This window comes from Colletes gigas, unplaced genomic scaffold (genome assembly GCF_013123115.1).
Source record: "Colletes gigas isolate AHSC1104 unplaced genomic scaffold, ASM1312311v1 Colletes_gigas_Sc00146, whole genome shotgun sequence".
Lineage (NCBI taxonomy): Eukaryota > Metazoa > Arthropoda > Insecta > Hymenoptera > Colletidae > Colletes > Colletes gigas.
In genome coordinates this window covers 10,776-19,148 of record NW_025106770.1, presented here as the reverse complement: position 1 = coordinate 19,148, position 8,373 = coordinate 10,776, and the positions used below count along the sequence as shown (strand labels likewise).

Below are 8,373 nucleotides of genomic sequence, written 5' to 3'. Positions count from 1 at the left end.
GCCCCGGGTCCGGATGGTGTGCCCGGCCGGGTTTGGGTCTTGACCCAGGGCGTCCTTGGGGCCGACCTCAGGCGGTTGTTCGACCGATGCCTGAGGGACGGGCGATTCCCCCCCAGTTGGAAGGTGGCGAGGATGGTCCTCCTCCGGAAGGAGGGTCGGCCCGCGGAGTCTCCCTCCGCATACCGGCCCATCTGTCTCCTCGACGAGGTGGGCAAGCTCTTCGAGCGGGTGATTGCTGCCCGCCTCGTCGAGCACCTGGCGCGGGGTGCCCCCGGCCTGGCCGACTGCCAGTACGGTTTCCGGGAGGGTCGATCGACCATCGACGCGATAGGTCGTGTCAGGGCCCTCTCGGAGTCGGCCGTCTCCCGGGGAGGGGTGGCTTTGGCAATATCCTTGGATATTGCCAACGCCTTTAACACCCTGCCCTGGGAGGAGATAAGGAGGGGGCTCGAATATCATCGGGTCCCCCCTTGTCTCGGGGCGGTCATCGGGGATTATCTCCGCGGCAGGTGGATCGAGTATCCGAGCCGGGATGGGCATATGCGGAGGGAGGTGTACTGCGGTGTTCCGCAGGGGTCGGTCCTCGGGCCACTCCTGTGGAACATCGCGTACGACGCAGTGTTGCGGGCCGACCTCCCCGACGGCGTCAGCGCCGTGTGTTATGCAGATGACACACTGGTGCTGGCCGTCGGGGCGCACTGGGGGAGGGCCAAGCGTCTCGCGGAGGAGGGGGCGCAACGCGTCGTCGACCGGATCAGAGGGATGGGGATGACGGTGGCGGTCCATAAGACCGAGGTGATAGCGTTCCATTCACCTCGGCAGGATCCGCCACCCCCTCTGATCCGCGTGGGTGAGGCTAATATCGAGGTGAAGCCCCAGATGAGGTATCTGGGGCTGATCCTCGATAGCCACTGGCGCTTCGAGGAGCATTTCCGCTGCCTGGTCCCCCGGCTGGAGAGGATGGTCGGGGCTTTGGGCCGGATTCTGCCCAACCTGGGGGGCCCGGCGGGCCGAGTTCGCCGCCTCTATGTGGCAATGGTTCAGTCGGTGGTCCTATACGGGGCCCCCGTCTGGGCGGACGACCTGGCGGCCTCCCGGCGCGGCATGACTATGCTGCGTCGGGTGCAGAGGCGGATGGCTCTAAGGGTCGTCCGCGGGTACCGGACCGTGTCACATGAGGCGGCGACGGTTCTTGCGGGGATGCCGCCCATGGATCTCCTCGCGCGGTCGCACGCGATGATGTATCGTCACCGCGTCGACCGTCGCGCGGGGGTGGGGGCGGTCCCGGGTGTGCAGGAACCTGCTTGGGGCGAGTTGAAGCGCCAGGCCCGGCAGTCCGTGGTGCACGCGTGGCAAGAGCGGTTGGCTCTGCCTACCGCGGGGCACCGGACAGTCGGGGCTGTTCGGCCACTCCTATGTGAGTGGCTGGACAGAGGCCATGGAAGCCTCACTTACAGGATGGCACAGGTGTTCTCGGGGCATGGCAGCTTCGGGAGATACCTGTGCCGGATAGGGAAGGAGCCGACGGCGCGTTGCTGCCATTGTGACGCTGAGCAGGACACGGCGGAACATACCCTCGAGGTATGCGCTGCATGGGAGGGTGAACGCCGTGTCCTGATCGGCGTCATCGGGCGGGATGTCTCGCTGCCGGGCATGGTGCGCGCCATGCTCGGCAGCGAGGAGAAGTGGAGGGCCGTGGCCTCCTTCTGCGAAATCGTAATGTTGCAGAAGGAGACCGCGGGAAGGGAGCGCGAGCGTCAGCGGCGCGCTGAGGCTCGCGCTCGTTTGGTGGCGAGAGAGCGTCGCCTGGGCGTCAGGCGACGCGGGCGGCCCCCTCGGCGTGGCGCATGACCCAGGCTGGGAGGGGGGTCCTGATAGGAGCCCCCTCCCGCCAGGCGGCGTAGGGTCGGACCGGATGGGGTGGCAGTGCCTCCTGTCCGGCTCCGGCGCACGGAGCGGCACCCTCGGTGGCCTGGTGCGGCCATGAGCTGCCGGCCTCCGAGGGGTAGAAAAGGGGTCGCGGCGGTTGCGAGTTGGGGCTCGCAGCCGCCACTAGACGCGGCCCCGGGACGGATGGCGGCAGGACGATGTGGCCTCGTCCTGCCGCTATGAGACAGGGCGATTACCGGGGGGACCGTTTGTCCCCCCGCGGGTGGGCGCAAAGCGCGGGCACGGGGAGGATACCGGAAGTATACTTCGAGCGATTCCCGGTATCCTCCCAAATCGTGCGGAAGGGTCACCGTGGGGTTTTTAGTGGGTAGGCCCCCGCGCCCGGTATAATGGGCGCGGGGAATCCCACACACCCCTCCCGCCTCTCCCCAAAAAAAAACCCCACTACGGCGACTCCCCCCCAGTCCACGGCGACGAAACCCCGACCGCGCTCCAGAATGGAGAACGGCGGGGACCCGTCGCCACCTCCCCATACCGTCGCCACCAAACCGTCCGCGTCGCCCACCCAATGTGGGTGATCCGGCACGCGGTACGGCTCGGCGGCGACCGCCAGGCCAACCCCCCACTCCGCGAGGACTTGGGACATCATGTCCTGTGCCGCGCGGCAGTGGTTGAGATTGGCCTGGAGGAGGAGGCGGGGCGTCGTTATTTAACGGCCGTCCCAGCCTCCTCCCGGCTGTCCGTCCCCGTGGCACCGTCCACCTCCATGGTGGACGCTGCCAGCAACCGCGGTGCTTTTACCGGGGTGGGCCCCTTCTTCTTCCCCTTCCGGGAGGGGGGAGAGCACTTTTTGCTCCCCACCCTGTGATCGGCTGGCCTCCCCATGTCCGCACATAGCGGGCAGTGGGGGGCCGCCGAGCACTGGCTCGCGCGGTGGTCATTCGCCCCGCAGCGGTAACACTGACCGCTGCGGTCCACCGGCGAGGTGCACCACTGCCTCACGTGCCCCAGCTCGAGGCAGCGGTGACACTGGAGTGGCCGCGGCGCGAGTATCTCCACTCGCGCCGAAACCCACCCCACCAATACCCTCCCGGATTCCGCCACCTTTCGGGCGGCGGAGAGGGGACACCGGGCCCACACCGACCCCAGGCCGGAAGGAGACCTGCGGATTTCTCCGACCCGCACGTCTCCCTCGGGGCAATCACCCGCCCTCGCTAGGGCACAGGACACCTCCTGCGCGGTGACCGAGTCGTCCAACCCACATATGCGCATCTCTGTGCGCTTCGTGGGCCGGACGACTCGGACACCCCGCTCGCCCAGCTGCTCCTGGAGCCTCTGGGCGAGTCGGTCCGCCTTCTCGCCGCCCTCTGGACCAGGGATCTCCAGCAGGAGACCCCCGGTCACGGCCCTCTTCGCCCTCACGGAAGCGATGCCGAGCTCCTCCAGGGATATATTATCCCTGGCGAGCTGCATCGCCCCCGCGAGTGTCAGGTCGCCCCCCTGAGGAACGGTCAGCGTCACTGCTGCCGTTTTAGGGGGGCGCCCTGGCCGCACCTTCGCGGCCTTTCCCTTGGCCGCGGGCGGCGAGGTAGCAGGTCGCGGCTGCGTGGCCTTCCTCGCCGCCCTCTTTGCCTTCCGCCCTACCACCTCGCTCCACGACACCCCCCCTTGGGATGGTGCCGCGGAGGACGCGCGCACCGGGGCCGCGGGTGAACTACCCCCCTGGGGGGCCGCGGCCCGCGGCACCGGAACGGCCACGGTGGGTGGAGCCTTCCCTCCCCCCACCTTCGCTTTCCCCGCCCGAACCGACCTTGGTCGGGGAGGCACCGCCTTCCCGCCGACCACACCTCCGTAGAGGAGCTCCTCCCGGAAGGCGGCCAGCTTGCCGTCGATCATGTTCCCGATCCTCCTCAGAAGTTCGTCCTCTGAGGAGAATGGGGAACTCTGCGCGGGCGGAGTGCGGGTGGAAGGTCCCCGCAACACCGCCGCCGCACTCCGCTTTTTTTCCACGACCGTGGGTCGTGGTGGTGGAGGTGGAGGAGGAGGGAGGATAGGAGGGAGGGCTGCGCTGTTCCAGCGCGCCTCTGCCCTCATCCTCCCCCGTCGCTCCTCCTCCATCTGGAGCTGCAGCCGGGCATTTCGCCCGCACAACTCCTGCGCCGCCTCCCCCATATTTTGCGCAGCCTCTCGCAGGGCCTCAGCCACGCTGCTTTTCTGCCCCTTTAGAGAGCAGGCTGCGGCAACCTTCTCGACCCGCCTCAGGGACGAGGAGATCCTCTCGGATATCTCCTCGGTTACCTCGTCCCTGAGGCAACTCACCATCACGACCGGGTTCATCGCCCGGTCCACTCCGTCGACGGCCCTGCCCCGTCCGCTTCCTCTTGGAGCCTATGTGGCTCCTCGTGGAGGAGAAGGACGAGACTGACGCAGTCTCGTCGTCCTCCTCCACCTTCCACGAAGCCAGGCCAGGCGCTGAGTGAGGCGCGAGCACCGTCACTCCAGCCCCAGCACCGTCTTCGTCCTCCCCAACCGAAACAACCCGTCCCATCCCCGTTTTAATTTGTGAATCCATATAATTCCCACGCGTAGGTCGGAAATAAAGGTCCACCCGGGCAGAGCCGCCTTACCCGGGTAAGCCTAATACTCCGGGGGTTCGGCAGGTGCCCCGGAGGTGGTCGCTTGGGATTGGGCCTTCTCCCCCAACCATGCATCCCATCGCCGCGCACCATAGCTTAGGATTGGAGGGCGATTTTATAGAGTCGCCATACTCTTGGCCCAGGCGGTTAAGCCAAGGCCCCCGCTTCTCCTGCCGTCACGTACCATTCACAAAACCAAAAAAGGAATTGTGAGTGGGATCGTTGTGACGACCAACAGGAGGCTTACGGTGTGATTAGCTTCAGGTACCTCGGGGTCGCTACGCCCCGTACTGCGGCCGACGATTGCCGGACACGGGCGGTTGCGAGTTGGGGCTCGCAGCCGCCACTAGACGCGGCCCCGGGACGGATGGCGGCAGGACGAAGTGGCCTCGTCCTGCCGCTATGAGACAGGGCGATTACCGGGGGGACCGTTTGTCCCCCCGCGGGTGGGCGCAAAGCGCGGGCACGGGGAGGATACCGGAAGTATGCTTCGAGCGATTCCCGGTATCCTCCCAAATCGTGCGGAAGGGTCACCGTGGGGTTTTTAGTGGGTAGGTCCCGCGCCCGTTATAATGGGCGCGGGGAATCCCACACACCCCTCCCGCCTCTCCCCAAAGAGGTGGGAGGGAGTCTTTCGAAGATTTTCCCCACGACAAAATGTCGGATTGCCTCGAAGACTACGCTGTCTTAACACCAGGCCATTTCCTTATCGGCTCCCCCCTTGTCGCTCAACCTGAGCCCAGTGTCCTACACATAAAAGAAAACAGACTGTCTCGATGGCAACTTCTGCAGAGATTGACCGAAAAACTGTGGAACTCGTGGCAACACGACTACTTACACACGCTTTTCCAGCGCCCGAAATGGCACACCATTCAAAACTTAACCAAAGTAGGCCAGCTTGTACTTCTACGCAATCCGAACCTTCCGCCGTGTAAATGGGAACTCGGACGTATAGTCGATTGCCACCCGGGAAGCGACGGTCTCGTACGCGTCGTCACGATAAAAACCGCACAATCCACATACAAACGACCATTGGCAAAAGTGTGCTTCCTTCCCGTGTCGATTCACGCAGACACTACGAACGAAACGAACCTCAAATAAGCGTCAATGTTATTCTGTACCTTAGATGTAACCCAATGTAGACTTAAGTTAGATTAGAATGTAATTGTACTTACTGCGTCGCAATTCGCACACTCATGTCAACACCATTTCACTTCGTCACTCATTACGATCACTGCATAGTACGATTGTTGAATGAATTCATTCAACAGGGGGGCGGTGTGTTCCGTTTCGTCGTACGGAAAATTCCGTCGACCGTCGCGCTCTCCGCCGGCTAAACTGGAATGTCCCGCGCTAGCGAGCATGCGCGAGCTCCCGTGCGATCGTGCTCGCGCTTCGCTCAAATTCGGCCGATTTCGCTTGTCACGCTTGGCGGAGCCGGATCGCATTTTACGCGATCTCCGAACGTTTAAAAAGACAACAAAACCCAGCATTGTGCTACCACGGTGACCTTAACAGTCCCAACCGAAGTTTCGAACGATTTTTGGCGAAACTCGCCACCAGTTTAGTGATTATTTGTTAATTTGTTATATTTTCGGTGTGCTCGTTTGTTTAATTTTGTGAACTCGTGATACATTAAAAACTATAAATGTTCAACGTCTGTTTCTTCAATTAAACCTCGACGTCCAGTCCTTCCGCAAAGGGCGAACCAGCCCGCCGCATCACGCACAAAACAATCGGTAATTTTAAATATTATATTGTCCGTAATTCTACCGCTGATATTCCAAAATTTGGAGATGGTGAGAATTACAAGGATACGAATAAAGTGCCTTTCTTTTCCTTAATATCTTTCCACATACTACACACTTGTACGATTTCATTACTATTCAATAAAACTGTATTGTTTGGAAATGTAGTGGATAAAAGCGCCTCTTTATACTGAACTCTTTTAATTGGTATTTTCCTCTCTAATTCTTTTGATATTAATTGTCTAGTAATTTGGATTGTAGGTAGAATATCCGCTTTTTCATTCCAACTATGAGAGATTTCATTCCATTGACGGCATAATTGGGAGAGAGGCTTATTTCCATTGCGAATAAGTCGTTTCATTATTCCTAGAGTGTTTTCAAATGGAAAACTAGAAATATTAGACAGAGAACAGTTCATATTTTCAACATCATCTGCAAGATGGATTAGATTATGGACAATTCCAACCACAAATTCTTTGTTATATATAAATGGCGCTTTGGTCACAAATTTTTTCAAATACAATCTAGCTGATTCGCATTTATCCACGGCTAATTCTTTAAACGATAATATTCTGCAACCAGTATGAAGGAGTAAGAAATGTCTATAGACGTCAGTTCGTAAATTTTTTTTAAAAACAACAGGTCCTGCATACAACAACAAAAATCGGTACTCAGTGGCTTTGAATTTATGAAACTCTGTTAGTGATCTATTCGTTCGTTGAAATTCAGCAGGTACTTTTATTTTTTGTAGTTGTAGCGGTTAAGCATCGCGCCGATGTGCCACGACCATCGCGCTACCTCGCGCCGGTTTTAGCCACCTCGAGACCGCTAACGAGGTGCGCACGACGGTTTGAATTTACTTACCGTTTCGCAATCAAACCGACCAAACGTGCTATACCAAACCAAACCGTAATTTGTTAACGCCTCTTAAAACGGAGTTTATTAAAAACAAGTGCATTGTTCGTCAGTGATCTGTGTTTATTAAGCAGTAATTCTCATTGTGTGACCATTGTACAGAAATACAAAATAAGTGACGTGAGCTGTTCTCTTTCTCTCTCGGCCAATAATCCGATTTCTCCTCGGTGCGTCAACTCTTTTTGGAAGAGATCCCAGCTATCCTTTCAATCATCCATACCAAACCGAAACATTGGTCCTTCGAGCCGGATTGACGTCGAGGAAAAGGAATCGAACGACCGTTAATCTGAAAGAGAATCCAACCGTTAACGACCATGAGTTCGCTTGAAGAACTATTTTATAAACAAACACAAGCAATGCGGTCAGTCGAACGAGCGCTTGCCAATTTCAAAAAACTGGGTCAATCCAAAATGAACGCTACCATTACACAAAATCGAATAGGACTGCTGAAGGAAGCCTTTCATCAGTGTCAAGACTGGGATGCAAAACTTGCAGCCAGTGTCGATCCGAAGACGAAAGCCAGCATTCCGTATTTCGCCGAAGACCATTTCTCCAGATGCAAGGACAACTTCCAGGAAGCCCTCGACTTCATGGCCGAAATGCTCTCAAGAGTCGCACCTCCACCCGAGACGCCAGCTGCGAACGGACATTCTTCAAATTCCGTGACGTCACGACCAACGGTTCACCTTCCCAGGATCAGTCTTCCAACGTTCGAAGGAGAGTTCGGGGAGTGGGAGAGCTTCCGGGACAGGTTCACCTCTATGGTCATAAACAACGAGGCGCTGTCGAACGTGGAGCGCCTACACTTTTTATGCTCGTCGTTCAAGGGCGAAGCCAACCGAACCGTGAGCCATTTACCTATAACCGATAATAATTTTACCGTCGCGTGGAAAACAATCACATCGCGTTACGAAAATAAGCGACGTCTTATAACAACTCATTTGAATACGTTGTTTTCTCTACCGTCAATTTCGTCCGAAACGTCAACAGAACTTCGACCGTTACGCGACCAAATCAATATCACCGTTCAAATGCTCCGTAACCTAGGTCGGCCTGTCGACTCGTGGAGTGATATAATAGTTTATATCGGTGTACAAAAATTAGATCGCGCAACCCGTAAAGCGTGGGAGTTTAATTTAGGTGACACTTCCGAGTATCCAACTTATAACGAATTTGATGCGTTT

The 8,373-nt window shown here is 58.0% G+C and overlaps 1 long non-coding RNA gene across 1 annotated transcript; it reads right to left on the bottom strand.

The window, feature by feature from the left end:
* Positions 1–5,177: 5,177 nt before the first annotated feature.
* On the bottom strand, positions 5,178–5,786 carry LOC122404274. The gene is made up of 3 exons (XR_006259700.1): positions 5,702–5,786; positions 5,365–5,601; positions 5,178–5,273 (listed from the first exon to the last, which is right to left on the bottom strand). It is a non-coding gene; the product is annotated as an uncharacterized LOC122404274 (long non-coding RNA).
* Positions 5,787–8,373: the final 2,587 nt, after the last annotated feature.